The sequence below is a fragment of the Petaurus breviceps genome, unplaced genomic scaffold (genome assembly GCF_028583685.1).
Source record: "Petaurus breviceps papuanus isolate PSGF00001 unplaced genomic scaffold, PetGlider_PUasm1.0 37, whole genome shotgun sequence".
Lineage (NCBI taxonomy): Eukaryota > Metazoa > Chordata > Mammalia > Diprotodontia > Petauridae > Petaurus > Petaurus breviceps.
In genome coordinates, this window is record NW_027186296.1 from 66,848,155 (window position 1) to 66,869,028 (window position 20,874).

The following is a 20,874-nucleotide window of genomic DNA, read 5'->3' on the forward strand; positions in this document are numbered from 1 at the left end:
GCCCGCGGCGCTGGCTCCGGCCTCGGCCCGAGCAGGGGCCGGGCTCGCAGGCAGGGAGGACTGCAAGGGCCGCCCGGCCGCGGCAGCCGCGCTTGTTTACTCGGGCCGCTGTCAGCAGCGGCGGCGGCGGCTCCGGCTCCGGCTCGAGCTCCTCCTCCTCCGCTGGGCCGCCGCGCCCGCCCCTCCCCCTGCGCCCCGCGACGCCTCCGCTCCGCGCAGCGGCGCGCAGCTCCGGCCCGGCCCGGCCCGGCCCGGCCTGCGGGCTCCCCGTGTTCCCGGCCTGGCCCGGCCTGCCCCCGAGCGCCCGGCCAGAGCCCCGCGGGAGGAAGGGGCGCCGCCGCCCGCTCAGCGGGGGGGGGGGTGCCCGGACGCCCAATTCCGAACGAAGGGTTTCCGCTCGGGCCGCAGCACCCCAGCTGGAGAGGGGCGTTCCGAAGGTCCTCCCGGCAATGTGGGGCGGGGGGGAGCCCACCGATAATATCTCGGCCAGAGCTTCCTTCCATCCCTCATCCTCATCCTCACCCCCAGTCACAACAAGCTTACCATGTGCTTGCGTGGGCAGTACACAAAAGGGTTTAAAAAGCAACCAGCTCCTACTCTCAGGGAGCTTACATTCTAAAGGGGAAAGACTGCGATTATGGACCAACGGTCAATACGTAGGACTACTAGCTGACGACTTCTTTAATCTCCTTTAAAAAGGACCCAAAAAGCCCACCACCCCTTGCTCCAAGAGGAGATTTCTAGGATTTCTCGGTCCAGCCAGCCTCACCTTTGCCCCTTGGAGGCTGGTTAGTGGCGCCCCGGAGGCCTAAGGTGAGTTTGTCTTAGATAAGGCAGGCGCGTCTACACCCCTCGCCTCACCTCGCCCATCTGTCCGGCCAGCCAGCTTGTGCAGGAGCTGGTTGGGAGCTCGATTTTCTATCACGCTGCGAGGCAGGGGTTCTTAGGGCTGTGTTTGTGACCTGGACCCACTTTGGCACTCGGGTAAAGCCTCTGTTTGTCATGTTTTAAAATGCATTAAAATAAACGACCAGGGGTTGGGTCGAAATACAATGATCAGATTGTTTTTTAATTTTTGTTTTTCCCCTTTGCTTGAGGATGAGATGCTGTGAAGGAGTGGGACAGAACTCATCCTGGTAATCATCCTGGAAACGACCTATTTTGGCTTTTCAGCAAGGTAAAGACTGGGTAGGTTCTGGAGGTACTTGAATAATTGTTTGCCAAATAAAATCCTTTGTCTTGTTCTCTCTGTCTTCCGTTCACCTCCTTCCTTCCTTCACTCCCCTGCTCCTTTCCTGCTCTGGAGGATGACCTCTCCCAAGTAACTACTTGGGTGGTGAACCACACCTACCCAGGCACAGGTGGCCAGATGGTCTTTGCAGACTCTTCCAACCCCATCTTAACCCTATCCCTTCCAGGGAATAGGGAGAAAAGCTATGTGAGCCGAAATGGCAGACTTGATGGCCACACCAGACTCTCCTAGTCCTCAAAATGAGGGGACCGACAGAAGTAAGAGGTGTTAAGCCTGGTGTAGTCCTCCCCAGGGGTAGCTCAGGCCTTGTGCCAGGCCCCAGTTGGGAGAACAATACCAGTGTATCAAGCATGGTCAGGAAATGATGCAAGACTCTTCCTCTGTCAGGCTTGAGAACCTGGATAAAGGGAAATTCGGAAACCAGGCTGGCCCCACCTAAGTAGGGTGGTCAGAGACCACCCAGACCCAAAGACCTAGGAGTCCTTCTTTTTTGTCTTGTGGTGAAGCAGAAAGTTAAATTGCAATAAAAATAATGAGGCAGATAAATGCCCTTTGAGTCTGGGGTTCGAAAAGGCATCCCTACAACAGTCCTGTGAGGTAGAGTACAAATACTGAGCCCATTTTACAGATGAGAACATAGGCTCTGACTTGCTTGTGGTCAGTACATATCCAAAGTGAGATTCAATGACTCGAGGCCAATCCAACTCCAGCCTGGGATTAAACCTGAGGAGATTCTCCTTTGTTCTGAAGGACCCTTTGCACTGTGAATGTAGGGCCAGCTCATTATCTGAGTCAGCAAGGTATTGGAAATGAGGTTAATGTTTCCCTGTCCCCAAAATATTTTCCCATCAGCCTCCTCATAAATCAGTCAATAAGCATTTTATATGCTGCTAGGTACTGTGCTAGGTAAGCCTTTATAAAACCAAGTGATTATTGTTGTCAAGGAACTTAAATTCTATCAGGGGAAATAATATAACATGTATGTATATTAGAAAAGAATACCAAATTATAGACAGTAAATACTAGGTAATACAATGTAGAAGAGTGGAAAGCACTAGCTGTTTGGGGGATTTGGAAAGACCTCCTGTAAGCAGGAGTGCTTATGCTGACCATTAAAAGAATCAAGAGACTTTAGAGGCAAAGGTGATGAAGGAATGCATTCCAGGCATGGGAAACAGCCTATGCAAAGGCCTGGAGAGAGAGCATGAAATGTTGTATGTGAGGAACTACAAGTAGGTCAGTGTGACTGAATGGTAGAGTGCATGATGGGGAGTAACCTGTAATAAACTTTATAAAAGGTAGGTTGAAACTAAGTTGTGGAAGGCTTTAAATGCCAGAGGACTTTGTTTATGTTCCTGGAGAAATAGGGTGTCAATGGAATTTTTTGAGCAAAAGAGTGACATGGTTAGACCTGTGCCTTAGGAACATTCCCTGGGTCAGTTAGTGCAGGATGATTTAGAAAAGGGAGACTTGAGCCAGGAAGACCATGTAGGAGGCCACTGCAGTGGTCTTGAAGGTCTCATCTAGGGTGGTGGCAGTGTGAGTGAAGAGAAGCTAATAGATTCAAGAGATATTGGCACCACACTTAAAGTGACCCAAAAAGGCATTTTCTCCAGAAAGGCCCCTGCTAAATTGAAATGCTAACAGCTGACTCTACTACTAATCATTATCATTAATAATAATAACAACAACAGGAAGAAATAGTATTTGTATAGCACTTTAAGGTTGGCAAAGCATTTTACAAATAATTATCTCACTTTATCCTCACAACAACCCTGAGGGATAAGGGCTCATATTATCCCTAGCAAACTGAAGCAAACAATGACACCCCACCAGTAAGTGTCAGAGGCTGTGTTTGAACCCTCATCATCCTGAGCTCTGAACCCATCACTCTCACCCCTGCCTAGCTTCATTTATCAGATTACCTTTATTTGGAGGTGGGAGGAAGGTAGCAAGAATTAACTAACTCTGGAATGTGTTCTATTAGAACCGACTTTGGTAGGTAGAAAGTCATGGCTCCCAGGTAAACTGATAAGGAACCTGAGAGCACTGGTTACCAAGAAAACAGAAAGATGAGGGGAAAGGAAGGTGCTAAAAAGAGAAAAGCATCTACTTCCCAATTATGCCTTAGACTGGCACTGCAGAGCTGAGGAGGAGGGAGTCTAGCTTGCCCCAGTTTTTCTCTGGTTTTCAGAATCATAGAAAGACCTGGATTATTCTAGGACTGGTCTGGGGTTTGGGGTTAATAAAGTCCAGGATCCCAGAGGACTGCCCCAGGCTTATTCAAAAGCAAACTTAAACTCCTAAATTGACCCTGTAGTTGGCATGGTTCCTTTCAGTTGTTCCTATACAGCACTTTGAAAAGAACAGATAAGAATCAGTCTGGCACAGAGGTCATAGTTGGCCCCAGAATCAGGAAGAAGACCAGGGTTCAGGTTCCGCCTCTGAAATACATTGGTTGTGTGACCCTGAGCAAGTCACTTTGATGAGGTACAGGCTCTGGCCACCCCCTTGAACTCTCTTTGAATCTTCCCATTTGATGAGGCATTTGCCTGAGGTTCCCAGAGCCTGTACCTCATCAACTTAAGCTCTGAAATCATAGGCTTGACCACCCTGTCCCCCCCTCAAAAAAAATATTGTTATCATAGACTGTCTTGAGACTTAAGAGATTTAATTCAATCCCTTCATTTTTACAGATAAGAAAATTGAGGCTCAGAAATGTGTTGTAAATTATTCAGGGTCACACAGCTAGGTCGTGGGAGAGCTGGAACAAGTACCTAAACCTTTTGACTTCCTTTGGTGTCCTTTCCATAACACTTAAGGGGAGGGGGACCCTGAATTTCTGATTAGCAGGTATACTTCTTACTCCCAATCACCTAACCAATGGCTTGTGTAAAGACACAATCCTCTTTCTAAAAAGCATATAAAACTTTAGATAACATCACCAACTGGATTCAGATGTGGTGGTTTCCCGTCCTGATAGTTGCTGCTATCTCCTTCTGGCTGATTGAGTGTATAGAAGGAGGATTCTTCCAGGCCAGTTTTATTCCAGACAGTTCCCAGGGTAATTCCCGGGGGCAGTTCTAGCTAAGATGCTTTGGAAAATTTCCTTTATTTCCCTTATATAAAGAGTATAAACCAGGCTTCTGGGGGTGGTGGGGAGGAGTTGGGTCTGATTTGTGGCTAGTGACACATCTCCCATGGGGACTTGCTTCTGGGAATGACAGGCCCTTCCCAAGTTCCCATTTATTAGGGTGGGTGGGTCTTCTCTTCTTAATGTGCATTTACCTTCCCGTAAGATACACTATATGTAGTAGGCACATAATAAATGCTTGTGGAATGAATGTACTTTATAGTATTTTTTTCTTAATGTTTTCCTTCTGTTGAACATGTTTGTATGTTCCATTGTCCTCATTCATCACTGTTGTGTACAATTACAATTAGGCCCTCAATAAATGCCTTTTGATTTACTAGGTTCTGCCCAAATTAGAGAAATACCTTGCACATATATAACACTTTTTATGTAGTATCTACTTTGACCTTCACAACAGCCTTTCCAGATGTATAGAATAGTATCATCTCTATTTTATGAATGAGGAGGCTTCAGCTTGCTGAAGGTTATGTGGCTAGTGAATGGTAGGAAGCTAGGGCTTTGGGTCTTTTACCAAATCACAGGATTTCAAAGTTGGAATAGACCTGAAAGGTCATACCTGAATGCTACTGGGAGAATTTCTTCACACCACCTTTGACAAGTGGTCATCCAGCCTCCCTTTGAAAACCTTAGGTGATAAATAGGGAATCCACCACCTCGAGAGGCAGCCTGTTTTACTTTTACTGATTATTAGGAAGTTTTTTCTGGTGACCAGCCTAAAATTGCCTTTCTGAAATTTATGCCCATTCCTGCTAATTTTGGCCTCTGGGATCAAGTAACACAAACCTTAGCCCTCTTCCATATGACAGCACTTCAGGTACCTGGAGATAATTATCATCTCCCCTTCTCCAACCAACTCTTCTTTTCTCTAGGCTTAACATCTTCAGTTCCTTCAACTGAACCCTAATAAATGGGAATATGAAAAGGGCCTGTCATTACCAGAAGCAAGTCCTTGCGAAAGCTGTGTCACCAGGCAAAAGTCATATAGCATGGTCTCTAGTATCCTTACCATGCAAATTTCCCTCCTCTTAATGATCTCTAGCTTGTCAATGTCCTTCCTAAAACATGGTACTCAGAACTGAAAACAACACTTCAGAAGTGGTCTAACCAGCAAAGGACTTTCCATAACATCAGTTGTTTGCTGGTGGTTTCCTTCTCCAACTGGTGAATTTCTCCTGGAGCTGCCATTTTGTAGAGGGCCCTAGGCTGGCCTTCATTCTCCTTCTGGCCTTGTTCTTGGTTTACCAACTTCAAAAGCATGCTCCCAACTAGGTAACTTCCTTCCACCTCCCCAAACCCAACCTTTTCCATTTCCTCTGGTGTGTTGTCTTTCCCCCTTTAGAATATAAGCTTCTTCAGGTCAGGGTTTGTCTTTCTTTTTGCTTGTATTTGTAACCTTAGCACTTAGCACAGTACCTGAAATGTAATAAGTACTTAGTAAATCTTTACTTCTATCTAGTCCCTCCATAGGCAGGCACTACATGTCCTGCACCTCCAATGATTAGGGGGGGAGGAAAAGACATTTCTTGATTATTCCGAAGCTAATGATCCATTTTGTTAATTTTCTAGGCCTTCTGTTTCAGTTTCTTCCTCCTGATTGCCATCTTTCCAGCTTTTCTTTGCTGTTTTTTGCCCTTGAAGGAGATTTATAAGGCCAGAAAAAGCAAAAGAAATTCCAGAGCTCTACACAATGTAGATAATAGGCAAATGCTTCTTTACTGGCTGAATTATGAGCAGTAGCTCAGGTAAAATAAGTTGGGTGAGACAGGAGGGAAATTGTAATTAAATGGTTTTATTTTATTCATTGATTTCAGTTATCTGTGCTTCTCCTATCCCATTACTCTGGATAACAGTTTGGCTAAATCTTAAAAAAAAAACAAGGTCTAGAGTAGGAATGCTAAGCACTTTGTCAGGCTAGTGGGCACAGGCAGCTTTGTACCTGCCTTCAAGATTTAGCTAAAGTAACACCTCCTACATGAAGTCTTCTTTGATGCCTCCAATTGGAAGTAACTTGTTCTTCCTCAAACCTATAGCATTTTATCTTCTTATGTACTAATTTGTATTGCATTTATGTGTGCATACCATATTTCATATCACTGGGTTATAAGCTCCTTGAGGTCTCAGGGACTGAGTCTTCTTATCTTTATAACTTTCTTAGTGCCTAGAAATAGTGCACCTCATCTCTGGTAGATGCTGACAAATGTTTGTTGAATGTTTTGGTGTTGAATGAACAGAGTCAGGGAATAGCTTCATTTCCTCTTGTAAGGGATCTGAAGGTTTATTAATAGCACACTAGACTCATAAATTGTTAGTGCTGGAAGGAACCATAGAGATCATTTTACAGATGAGGAAATTAAGGCCCAGGCAAGGGGAAGCAATTTGACCTAAGTCACCAAGTGAAACAGTGGCAGAGCTGGGACCAGAATCCAGGTCTCCAGAGTCTCAAGCCTAGTGTCTACTAGCCCCTTCACCACACTTCTACCCTGGCTAGATTTCAGCAAGCTAACCATCTGGAATGGTAGATTCCAAACTCTTTGGATCATGCATCCTTATCAATAAAAATATTTTGAGAACATATTTGTATAGTTATTTAAAATTATATTCATGGACTACTATACTAGGAATTTATGTGTTGTACTAATAATTATAATAAAACTTTCACAAAAATAGAAAATTTAAAAGGATGAGAAATGGATGAAATAATATTTCATCCTAGAATCAACAGAAAGCTGCTAGAGTTAATTGAGTGATATAGTCAAAGCAGTGCTTTAGGAAAATCACTTTGGCAGATGTGTAGGAGGTGGGAGAGGGGAGAGTCTTGAGACTGGGAGACCACATGACAAAGTGATGAACAAAGTTATAGATTCAACAAATTTGGTCTAATCTTTCCCTTGGTAACCTATAGTTTTTTTTTCTGGATTACAGAAATAACAGCACATGAGAAAGAGGGTGAGAGAACAATAGAATCACCAGTAGCAGTCTAGTAATTCAGTGTGGAGGAATGTAACCCTAAATGCTTTAGTAGTCCTAAGAACATCACCTTCTGATAGCACAGGACAGAATAATTTACTTCCTATTATTCCTCTTTGTGCACTCTCCATTCCAATGAAGCTAGCCCCCCTGCTATTTCCCAAACTCAACATTGCCAGCTCCCAACTCAGTGCTTTTGCATGGAGGCTCCTACCCTTTGCCTTCCTTCACCTTCTGTTCTAGAATCCCAATTAACTTCAAAGCACAGCTAATGGCCTCCTATTGGAGAACCTTCCTGAGTCTCTATTCCCTGGCTTCCTTTCTTCCCCTCTCCCTTAGGTCTCTCTCCCCCTTAATATTACTTTGTATTAATTTATATTTACTATTCTGTGTACGTTGTGTCCCTGCCCTAACACTTAGTAAGTCTAGGACTGTTTTTGTCTTTGTATCTTCGGGGCCTGGCCCAGCACCTAGCACAGAGTAGGCACTTGGTTAAATGTTTGTTGAATGGAATCACTTAATTGAATAATGGGTGTTCATAAAAATGACTCAACCATTAAGAAAAGATTAAATTTATGTTGATTATATCCTGCTTATTAAGGCAGGGAAATATGTAATACATTTTATGAAAATTTTCATCTAAAATGTTAAGATTGTGTTCAAAGGGGTATTTCAATTTGAAACATTATTAGTCTTTGTGTAAAGTGAAAGAAAGGAAAAGGAAGGGGGCAGAGAGATGGGGGGATGAGTAGAAAGACAATCCTGAAAGGTGGGTTTGAGCAATTCTGGAGAAAACTGTAGTGAAGATAAGCCAATATCTGCCCTGGGGCTTGGACAGGAATTAGCTAATCACAGCATTCTAAGATTTGGGATATGACAATCAACCTCTAGTCCTGGAATGGTTTTATCAGTAGGACTGGGAAAATAAAATAACAACTGTAGTACCTTCTGCCAGAAAAGGAACAATGATCTTGGGAATTATAGGCTCCTACATTTAACTTTAATCCCTAAGACAAACATTGAAGGGAAAAAATCAGTTAGCTGCCCAGTGGACACGGCTAGATAGCTTTCACTGTGGTATTGCAAATACCGTAGAGCTGGCTGTGTTTACATAGTGCCAGTCCTGCTGAGAAGACTTGTTAGCCTCGTTTTGGCAAAGTGCATCAAGATGTTATAGCAGTAAGAAGAGACATAGTGATTAGAAGGGATACCAAGAGACCTGAGGAAGGGAGAGCCATTGGCAGAAAATAATGATGGGACTTTTTAGTAGCCTTCCCTGATCTTAACTGAGATTCCTACCAGCTCTGTTGTAGCAACAGCAGCAGCAGCAGCAACAATAATTACTAGCATTTATATAACACTTTTAGGTTTTCAAAGTGTTATTTAATTTAATAATAAAATTTAATTTAATTTATGTTATTTAAATAACATATGTTATTTCATCTGATCCTCACAACAATCTTGGGAGGTAGATGCTATTCTCTCCATTTTATAGATGGGGAAACAGGATCACATGGCTAGTAAATGTCTGAGGCAGGACATTTAGGTCTTCCTGACTTTAATTCCAGTGCTCCTCTATCTGCTGTGTCTACAGAGCTTGGAAAATATGGCAGTAACCTAGGATTCTGGTAGCACATTCTTGAGGAGAATAACTCATATAGATACTCATGGGATGTTAGAGCTAGAATAGGTTATCTAGTCCAATCTCCCCATTTCACAGATAAAGAAAATGAGACCCATAGATGTGAAGTAACGATAAAGGTTTACAAATATTATTCCATTTTATCCTCACAGCAATCCAGGAAGGTAAGTACTGCTATTATCCCTATTTTATTTTATGTTTTTAAAATACTGTTTTGTTCCCCCCCCCAATTGCATGTAAAAACAAATTTTAACATTCTTTATTTTTTTTAAGTTTTGAATTCTAAATCTATCCCTCTCTCCCTCCTATGCCCTTTCTCTAAGATAGTAAGCAATCTGATATAGATTATACATGTGCAATCATGTAAAACATTTCCATATTAGCCATTTTGTGTAAGAAAATGTGAACAAAAAAAAGAGAGAAACAGGAAGGAAGGAAGGAAAAAAAATAGTATGCTTCAATCTGTATTTAGATAACATCAGTTCTTTCTCTGGAGGAAGATAGCATTTTTTCATTTCAACCTTCAGGGTTGTCTTGGATCATTGTATTGCTGAGAATAGCTAAAATCATTCACAGATTTTCATTGTACAATATTACCGTTCTTGTTTAACAATGTTCTCCTGATTCTACTCACTTCACTTTGTATCAGTTCATGAAAGTCTTTCCAATTTTTTTCAAATTGTCCTATTTGACATTTCTTATAGCACAGTAATATTCCATTGCAATCCTATACCACAACTTGTCCAGCCATTCCCCCCTTGATGGGCATCCCCTCAATTTCCAATTCTTAGCTACCACAAAAAGAGCTGCTATCAATATTTTTGTGCAAATAGGTTCTTTTCCCTTTTAAAAAATCTTTATCTTTGGATAGTATCCCTATTTTACAGATAAGGAAACTGAGGCAGACAGATCAAGTGACTTCCCCAGGGTCATATAGCTAGTAGTCTTTGAGCTCAGATTTTTTTGACTCCAGACCCAGTGTTCTATCCATTCTACCATCTAGATGTTTTTTAAGGCATTGATTCCCAAGGTCCTGTGGTCTTAAGATCTTGGAAATAAGGGCTAAGGTGAAAGCAGTTAATATTTCTGTGGCATTCTGATGTGGAGCCAGGATGTTCTAGAGATGAAGGGAGAAAGCTAGAGCATTGAAACGATGAAGAATCATGTCATAGTGTACTTTAAATTGGGAATCAGAATTTCATAGCATTTTAGAGCTCGAAGGGATAGATTTTAAGATTATAGGATTTAGGAACTAGAAGAGGCCTTAGAGATTTCCTAGTCCAATCTTTTTATATTTTGTAAGTTAAGGAGCAACCTAAATGAAACACAGAGAGGTGGTGACTTAGACAAGGTTAGAGTTTGGATTTGAACCCAAGTCCTAACTCCAGGGCCCTTTCCTCGGTAGGCTTTTTCCTTTTCCTTTGCCCTATGCCCCCCAGAATAACAGACAATGTTTTTCAGTGTTTTTAAGGATTGCTAAAGACTATTAGGAAATATACACAGTGCTTATAATAACAAATCAAGGAAAAAGTTTATAAGATTATAGAAATCTTATCAGTTAATCCTGTTCCTGCATGTAGATAAATGTACAGGGAACTAAGTTATGTTTTTTTCCTCATTCTTTTTTGTTACTACCTCTAAACAGAAGACTGTACCTCATAATTGAGAGAATTGTGGGAATTGAATGAACCATACTGACACCATCTTGTGACAATTCTGGATCTAGCTCAGTTCTCTTTCTATTCAATTATGGGTCTGGTCCAATTTCTGTCTTGTGAGAAAACTTTACTCAATTATGGGAATTGCGAGAAAACTTTATTGCATTGTTTGAACCTAGTCCTGCATGACTGGGAAGCTGGACCATCTCTATTTGTTGCTTAGATACCCAGTTGAATCTGAAGATTGACACAGGAAGTTTTCTCACAATTATACATCTCAGGCAACCCATATGTCTTATCTGAAAACTGACTCCATATTGGTCAGTCAGTTACTTGTTTCTTTGTCCCTTTGACTGAATACAGACACTTGAGGTGAATAGGACATCTCTTTTTCTGATTTCAGGGAATTGTACCTGTTTACTCTCCCCCAACTCAGAAAGTCCCTAATGTTTCCTCCAGTTAGAAGTCAGATTAACTAATCTTGTATCCTGGTTAATAAACTTTTGTTTTCTTTTAGTGCATAAAAATGTGTCTCCCCCTGTATTCGAGATCCAGTCCTTTGTTATGCAATTGGCATGCATTGCTTAATAAGTCGATATGCTTAGAAGCTTGAGCCTTTGTTTCCTTGGTCATTTCAGATTTCACTTGCCACATAGTTAACTGAAAACTGAGGGGAACTTCCTCTTCTCTCTTCTACATGTCAAAACACCTTCATAACTCTCATTCTTTTCCCCTTTTCTATACTCTGATGAAGAGTGAGTCCTTCTTTTCTATAAGACCAGACTTTATGCATTTGTAGTAGGATAATTTGACTCCCCCTTGAGTTTATGTAATCATGGAAAGTAAGGGGCAGATAAAGAGGTATTAATTTGTTAATGATGCATAACACAAAGTGTGAAAAAGATCTCTTTAAATTGGAAAGAGAGCTAGCTCATTGTCTGGGAAAAGGCTAGCTACAATCCTTGGAAGGCCCTTAAAAATTCTTTATAATAAAGGATGGCTTCTGGAATGGGGGAGGAGCAAGAATACATAGGAGTATTTAAAGGATGTAAAAACCCCCAAAATATATCAATATAAATTTATTTTTAACAAAAAGAAAACAAAGAAAAAGCTCTGATTAAATTGAAAGGGGAACCTAGGTATTGATTAATAAAAGATTGGTCTCATCCCTAGAAGGTCCTTAAAAAGCTAGCTTGGCAAAATTCTTTATCATAATGAATGACTCAGTGGGGTTGGGGAGATATTCTGGAAGAAATATAGGTGAGTAAAAACAAACAAAATATATCACCAATTAGTTTGCCAACCCTGTAGTCAATTTGTGTAGGAGGCCACAGAAAGAACAACTCAGCCCATGGGAGTGGGGGGGGAGTGTGTGTGTGATTTTGTCCCCCTAGGCAATCTGTCTTAAAAGCTCTGTCTTACAGTAGACCTGCTTGCTTAGTAGGAAACATAGTTAAGACACACTGTCTATGAAGACACAGACATAGAAGGGAGTATTAGTCAGGAAGCAGATTCAAGAAACAAGATCTATGTCATCATAGAAGAGAGCTGACCAGATTCAAAAGAAAGCTAGCTCAGGCATTTGAGAGTCAAATGACTGAAAAGGGCAGATTCTGGGATCCCAGCTCACCCAGTGGAGATGCCATACCTGGGAGAGAAGTAGATGGAGAACGCTACAAGGAGAGAGAATGTTAGGAGCACCCTAAGCATGAGCTGCCTTGGACAAATGTGTTCCTTCTGTATATATTTCACTAAGCTAAGTTTGTGTACTCTGAGTTTGTTGCTACTCCTCCTACAGATACTATGCATATTTATGGAAAGATGTGCCCCAGATTTATGGGGGGGGAGGGGAGAATGTTTTATTGCTACTGTGCTTACATGTCATTTTAGTGAATGGCATAGTAAGTCAAAAGCTCAAAAATTTTTGATTCAAGCTAATTTTGTTGTTTTGAGCTGATTTGCTCTGGGCAGCTAGTGGTAAAGTGAGTAAAGCACTGGACTTGGAATCAGGAAGATTCGTTTTCCTGAGTTCAAATCTGGTCTTAAACACTTAGATGCTGTGTGACCCTAAGCAAGTCGCTAAACTGTTTGCCTCAATTTCCTCGTTTGTAAAATCAGCTGGAGAAGGAAATGGCAAACCACTCTAAATGGGGCCACAAAGAGTTGGACAAGAGTGAATAACAACAGTTTTGTCTACTGGCTGACTGTTAAAGGCAAGTTCACCAGTGGAGGGTTGTGAGCTACAGTTTTAGGACTGTGGCCCAGAGCTCAGGAGTAGAAACTGTCCTCTGGGGATCCAACCTGTGAGTCTGAGTACAGGTTGGAGAAATAGTCATGGAAAGGGTGATATTGATGGGGTTTAGGCTCTGGGAAACCCCTTAAACGCTGATTAAATCTTCCCACTTGATGAGGCATTTGCCTGAAGCCATAAGCTTTTTTTATTGCTAGGTCCAAATCTGTTACTCTTAACCTAGCCTAGCCTTCCATTGTCCTGCTGCGTCCCACCCTGGATCCTGTCAAAGTATCTATACCCATATCTGTTACCCTTAAACTAGACTAGCTCTCCATTGTCTGTCATCTCCAGGTAGCCTTCAGCCATTTTCCCCCTTTAATCCCATTCCTAGAATCTGACCCCAGTCCCATCAAGAGCCTCTCTAGACTCCTTCTCTAGACTCCTCCTTTAGACCATCCCTAGATCCGTCCCACAATCTTTCTGTATATAAGATCCATCCTGCCTCATGGAAGTTCAGAGATTCCATCTAGCACAGACTCATTCTGTGTTAGATTGTTCTGCCCACTTATCAATACAAGCTCACAAATACTTGGGCTCCTTAAGAGTCTACCCATTATAGCTAATCTTTAGTAAATTTTGCTTTACTTTGGCTGAGAGAAGATTTGAATTCATTTGGCAGGACCTGGCATATCAGTATTTTGGGGGTCTTGTGCACTCCTAAACCATCTCATCTTCACTCTCTCAGGTTTGCTTCCCACAAATATGCACAGGTTTTCCATATCCTTAAACAATCCTCACTTGATTGTACCTTAAGGTACAGCCCTATATCTTCCCTTTCACAGCCAAATTTCTAGTAAAAAAAAAAAAAGCACTCACTTGCCTTTTCTTTTCGTCTTCTCAACTTCTTGAGATCTGGCTTTCAACCCTAGTAATCAACTGAAACTGCTCTCAGAGATTAACAATTCTCTTTCTCTCTGAATGATTTCTTAATTACCACATCCTAAGGTTTCTTCTCAGTCCTTATCTTGCTAGACATCTCTGCAGAATTTAACATAATTTATCACCTTTTCCTCCTGGATACTCTCTCTCTCTCTCTCTGGATTTTTCTGAAATGGCTCTGCTTTTATTCTCCTTCCACCTATCTGACAGCTTCTTCTTAGTCTCTTTTGCTGCATCATTATTTATGTCCTGGCCCCAAGCTGGGTGGTACTCCAAGTCTCTGTCCTGGGTTACTTTCTCTTATCTCTTGACACTCTCTCTGGGTGATCTCATCAGCATCCATGGATGCAAGTTATATTTTCTCTGCTCTGGGATGACCTCAGCCCTAAGTTTTCTCTGCCTTTGATCTCTCCTCTCTTTCCTAGTTGGTTTATTAAAGCAAATTCACTAGCTTGATGTCAGGGTTAAGCCTGTCTTTATTGGTGAAGTTGACTCCTCTCCCCTCCCACCCCCCCAGGGCCTTAGACTGCTTTTGGGAGGCCATATAACCTGTGGATTACACAGTCTAGTCTCCTATGATTTTTGAAAGCTCTTACTATTTTTCCATTTAGATTTAATTTCTTCCTGTTCAGGTTGGCACCTTGGTGGATTTTCCACCAGATTCCTGTTTCTGGGACTCAGTTAACTTTCAGCTTATTGGCAAAGCTGAGATAATAGATACATATTGATATCAATGAACAATGGACTCATAGCCCACCTTATGGGGTGATGGGATCTGGTTCCCTAAAAGGAAAAGACCATGTCTTTGAAAGCAACCCACAGTTGCTTTCAACCACACCGCACAGTTCCTGGCCTCTCTTGCCCAAGGTATCAGGCCCATCCCAACCCACCTAGATACTCAATAATCCTTTTAATTACCCTTTCACTGTGGCTCTCCAACCAACTCCTTTCATTGTCTACACCTGGACCACCCCAGGATATTTACCGATCCTTAATCCCCATCTGAACCCTTTCTCTGTACCCCCTGGGCCACCCCAGGCTATTTACCAGTCCTTAATCCCATCCAGATCTTCTCACTGTCTTTTTTGTATATAAGTATCAGTCTCATCCTCATCAAATTTGCAGGCTGACTAGGAACTCTGCCAGCTCCTGTTCGACTCTACAATAGTAGATTTACTAGGAATCTGCCCACCATGCTGGTATTACAATGAACCCTCACTACTTTGTCTGAAAGAAATCTTGAGTGGTAGACTTCTTTTGATGCAGACTTACCCTGTACTTTTACATTTCAGGGTTCCCGGCACCCCACACCACAATACCCTTGTGGTCTCTACCCATTTTCCTGTGTCTCTTTCATGACTTTTCTTATTCCCTGAACCCAGGGGATGATAACTTTCTAATCTCCATGTTTCACAATAGAAAAATAAATACCTGTCACATACAGTAAATTCTCTCCCCCATTTCCTACCAGTGAGGTAAGATGTGATCTCATACTCTCATTTAACTAGTTGAGAAAAATGAGGCCTAGAGAGGTTAAGTGACTTTTTCTAGGTCACATAGTCTATTAATGCCAGAGCCAAAACAAGAATTAAGGTTTCCTAGCTCCTAGTCCACTGGTTTTTCCAATATATCACTTCACCAATTATGTGAAGGGCGATATTGGCAGGGCCATTTTAGGTGGAGTCATACCTCCTGCTTCTCTGGCTCACTCACAGCTTTACTGGAATGGTTTGCATATTTGGGAATGGAGGCTACAGAGAAGGACTTGGTTGGAGGTATTTCTAAGATGTTCAAAGACATTAGACCTAAGAACTAATCTTTTCCTTCTGTCTGAACCCGTGAGCAAAAGTGAGTTGACAACTCCCACAGGATCCTGATGCCCCTTCCCTACATTAAATAGCACGCATGAAGAGAAATCAGATGCATTTAAAAAAAATAATTATGATCTTATCTGTTAGTCTAAAGATGACCTTTAGTCATGTCCTTGAGAATGAGGACTGTATGTATTAGCATAATAACATGCACCTACAAGGGACTTGATAAGTATTAATTAAGGAAGGTTGTATCAACCATTATCTTCAAGATTATTATCTTTAGCTCCTTTCCCTTTCTATTCTTTACCCACTTTTTTTGCTACTTTTTTCAATTTGCTTTCAAATGGTTAACTTAGTTTTACCCCTTACTTCCCATTCTCCTTTGGATTTGCATTCCCCTTACCTTTCCATAGTTGGTTTCATTTTCAAATGCCACTCTTAAAGCGATCTTTCCAATCTGGTTTAGTCTTCACTGTCCTTTTATCGATATATCTGCCTGCTTCTTCTTTATTACTATAAACACCTTTCCCTTCACAGGGTCTTCTCTGTTATAGGCTTTCTTACTTTACTGCAGCCTCCCTTTTTCTTTTGCCTTCATGGCTCTGTGTAGGTTTTGCTTCTAGTCACTGTATTAACCAAGCTTCAGCTATGTTGTGAATACCTGTGGCACACCAGGCATACTAGGAAATGGGAGACTTTGATAATGGAAGATCTTCTCCATCTGCCGAGTTTCCTTCAGACTTTTCTTCCTTTTTTTGTCCTACTGCTGGTATTCCCTTCAAGAGATGCAGCTAATTTTTGAGATTCATCAAAGCCCCTCTTTAGGTCTTTGTCATTTAGGAGATGTTGAGGAGATAAATTCTGAATCTTCTCTCAGTACAAGCTCAGCAACAAATTGCAACTAGGAAATAGGACAAATTCTCTCTCTGTAGCGTCCTATCCCAGGACCTTGAATGGAGGGCAGAGAGCCCTTAGACCCAGAAAGCAGGAAATGGAAGGGAGAGCTGGAGTCAAACAACAATGTCTGGAAAAAAATGAATATATATGAGTGATCATAGTTCACTCAAATAGTGACAAAGCTTGCATGTGTGTGTGTATGTTTCTGAGAGCATAAAGAAGCGGGTAGAGTAGATGGTGACCTATCTAATATTATTTGAAGTGATCCACAAAGGCCCTTTAACTTCCAAATATCTCCCCTACTACCTCTCAGAGTGACTGAAGTTACTCTGAGAGATACATTCCTTGTATTAAAGATATTATACTGTATCTCCAAACTTCTTTTGAAGAGCCGATAACATTAAACTCTTTTGCATCTTAAGATGGTGTAGTAGGGAGTAGTATGACATGGTAGAAAGAACACTGGATGTGGGAGTCAGAAGACATAGGTTCAAGGCCTGGTTCTGATGCTAGTTAAGGGCAAAAGACTTCATTTCTTGGAGTCTGTTTTCTTATTTGTAGAATGGGGACACTATTTCTTGCATTACTTACCTTCCAAGGTGGTTATAAATAATTTGAAAAATACTTTGTTAAGTGTGAGTCATGCATCCACCATATATTAATTTGGCACCTGTTATAGTTGAGATGAATCACATCTATCACTTCATTGAGATGCGGGGCTAGAAAGTTGGGAGTTTAGATAAGGAAAGAGAGGAGAGGGGGAAAGAAAAGGAATTTTTTTGGCGGGCAATTGGGGTTAAGTGACTTGCCCAAAGTCACACGGCTAGTAAATGTGTCAAGTGTCTGAGGCAGAATTTGAACTCAGGTCTTCCTGACTCCAGTGCCAGTGCTCTATTCACTGCGCCACCTAGCCACCCCCTGAGAGGGAAGGATTTTAAAGCATTGTATGATTCCAAGAGAGGTGAGCAGGATGAAGACAAAGGATACTCTTGGAAAGATGTTCCGAGGCTGAGGGCAACCAAAAGAAAGAGAATGAGGCCAATGAGTCAAAGATAGGAGAGAAGGAAATTGTGAGAAGGAACCTAAGAAAAATTCAGCTAAAATTGATGATTTTGTGAATCATGAATGATCCCCTTCCTAAGGCTTCAGCCCCAGCCTCTCCCCCCTCAGCAACTCCTGCTTAGGCTCACCCTACCCTTTTCCCCTTGGTTTCCCTTCCCTTTCTCTCTAGCCCAGCACCCCTCATTTCCTGCCTCCTGCACCATCCATATCTCTTAACCTGCATCTCCCAGCATGGCTCCTCCCCCCTCAGGGACCCCTGCTCAGGTCCCAGCCACTGGTCTTGCTGAGGTGCCTCCCTCTGTGGACCTTCCCCCTGAGGCAACACCCACTCAGGCCTCAGGCCCTACCCCCAGGGCCGTCATAGAGGTATCTCCTCTTCTGACCCCTTCCATTCCTCATGTGATGGCTGACCCTTGCCAGCCAGGTCCCCCAGTCTTGCAGTCTGATCCAGTTCAGCCAGCACACCGCCCCCCCAAGTCACTCCCTCACAGGAAGTGGGACTTCCAATCTCCCTTACCTAGCCCCTGTCCCCACAGTGCCTTCAGGGCTTTTTCCCTTAAGGGAAGTGGTTGTTTCTGGTGGGAAAACTAGAGTGTTCTCCAAAGTGACTGGTTTATTTTCATAAGGTCTCAGTCTCCAGAGAAAAACCTCTTTTCAGTGTTCCATTGTGCCTGAAATGCTGTAGCAGCAACTTGTCCAGTCAGCCAATCAGCAACATTTGTTGTGTGTGACTACCATATGCAGAGTACTATGAGGTGAGAAAGATGAGAAAGGCTGGTAGGAAATGGAGGGTATAGAATAAATGGTGTCTTCACTGTCCCTGGCCTTCAGAAACTCACCCTGAAAAGTCAAATACTCAAATTGATAGATGATCTCATCAATATAGATGTTCTCTTTAATGACAAAGATCACAACCTTGCCTGTTCATACTGTGCAAATTTTGTCCATGTTGTCCTCTAAGTTCAACACAGGGGGTCCACCCAGTTATGCCAGAAATCACTTTCTCCTGACACTGAAAGGCCACCAGTACAGCATTCTGTTTGTCTGCCTGTCATCACTCAATCTTTACTAGGTGAATAGCCATGGATTGAGTTGGATAGAAAGTAACTCACATTTCTTTGTTGCTTTGAAGTTTACAAAGCACTTTCCTTGTAAAAATCCCATGAGGTGGATAGTACAATTATTTTTGTAGGTGAAGACACTGAAGCTCAGAGATGGTGATTCCATGATGACGCAGATAGTGATATGAAGTGTGAGCTATTTGAGCCAGAATTAAAACCCAGGACACCTGACTCCAATTCCCTGACTGTCTTCAGTACATACCAGAATGCCTCCTCATAGATAAAACATACATGCATCCGAAGGACTTAATTTAATCTCCTCCCACCCTTCCCGCTTTTTTTTGTTTTTTGACATAGATAACACATTAGTCAATAAGGGATGAATAGAAAATTGTGTGGTGTTCTAAGGAACTTTAGAAGAATTTGGACTTTCTCAAAGCCTTTAAGCTAAGCTAGCTGATTGGAAGGAAGGCCTCTTTGTGACGGGCAGTAAAGCAGCTGCTGCCACGTCTGAGAGAGACCTTTTTGGCCTGACCTCCATTAGAGAGTATCTTTACTCTCTTTCAAAGTTGACTTCAAGGAAAGATAATATAGTGAGGGTTATAGGGTTGAAAGCTAGAAAGAAACTTTAGAGAGCATCCAGTCCAGTCTCTCCCATCCCCCATTGTAAAGATGAAGAAACTAAAGCCCAGAAAGGTTAAGCAATTCTTCCAGTGTCTCATAAATTGAAGTAGCAAAATTGAGACTCGAACTCAGGTCCTTTGACTTGGCCCCCAATAATACATCCATTTTTATCAGGGGAAAGAACACTGGGACAGGGGTCAGGTAAACATGGCTAACTGTGACACTGGGAAGTAATTTAACCTCTCTGGGCATCAGTTTCTTCACCTATAAAATGAGGGATTTAGACCAAATGATCTCAAAGTTTCCTTCCAGCTCTAACATTCTTTGATTCATTCTGTGAATGGAAGGAATCAGACAAACCCAAGTCTTTCTCTTTTTCTAAGGCCCTCATTTGTACTAGGTCTTTCAATTCCTGTTTATCTTAAATTTGAACAACTCTTACTCAAACCCCTCAACGTTTTCCTGAGATGTGGATGAGGCAGAGTTCTCAAAACCACAGAGCAGTCTTCCTGGGAGTCAGTCTCAGCACTACTAAAGTGCTGGCCCTTTCTGAGGTTCTTTTAGTCTCACACAGAGTCCCTTCCTGCTCTTGTGTATGAGTACTGAAATCAGCAAAAGGAAGGCTGATCAGAGCAGATCTGTACATCTCTGAAAGCAGTTTTTAGGAAGGACGTTGCATCAGATTTTGGATATCAATCTCTATTGTGGCTCACACTTCCTCTAAGCTCTCATAACTTGGAGGCACTGGTGAAATGGAGGTAAGGGAAGGCCTACACTAGAGGCGGGTTGGATTTGGCTGGATTTTAGTGGTTTTTAAATGCTAAGAAAAAACCCCAACACAGCCTGTATTTTAAGCTCTGTGTATGGGTGGGTCCTGTTCATGGAGAACAAACTCTAATGACAGGGTGGGTGTAAGTTGACTCTTAACCCTTGTCCCCATGTTCTAGTCCTTGGTGCATTTTCTCCCAGCCTAATGAGGTGAAGTCAGGGTTCTATTCCCTTTCCCTAGAGAGGAACACCTTCAGAGCTTTCTGTGGTTTTCCTCCTTCCCTTTCAGGTCTCTGAGAAATCTAGGGCCATGTTTTCTTTTGCATTCTACCCTAGCCAAGGGTAACTATAGCAACTGGGGAGAAGAGCTCCTAGCCCCAGAGAGGATGATCTTAGCAGGAACTGTGGCTTTCTCCCACATCCGTCTGGGTGGTAGATGTGCCAGAAATCAGGCCATGGGGACTGAGAAGAGACTGACGGTGAAGGGACTTTCCCTGTAGCATCTGTTGCTGCTGAATCAGAATGTCTGGCTATTGGCTGGAAAAGGGTGACACAGCATCAAGGGTGCTGTTTGTCTACGTGAACTGGTTGGCAAAGAAACTAGAGGATTTGCCTGGGAATCACTTTAAAGACAAGACTAGAAACTAGAAGAAGAACAAAAATAAAAACATGACAAACAAACAAAGAAACAAGAGCTTATCCTCCACAGCTAGTCACCAAATCTTATTCATTCTTTTCCATAATGCTTCTCTAGGCTGTTTCCCTTTGTTACAACTAGTTCAGGCTTGCATTGAACTCATACT

The 20,874-nt window shown here is 42.3% G+C and overlaps 1 long non-coding RNA gene across 1 annotated transcript in view; it reads left to right on the plus strand.

The window, feature by feature from the left end:
* Nucleotides 1-290: 290 nt before the first annotated feature.
* Nucleotides 291-20,874, plus strand: part of LOC138169307 (uncharacterized) — a 104,224-nt gene continuing 83,640 nt past the window's right edge. The window contains exons 1-2 of the long non-coding RNA XR_011170321.1: nt 291-813; nt 1,098-1,177. This is a non-coding gene — a long non-coding RNA (uncharacterized lncRNA). The remainder of the gene's footprint in view (nt 814-1,097; nt 1,178-20,874) is intronic.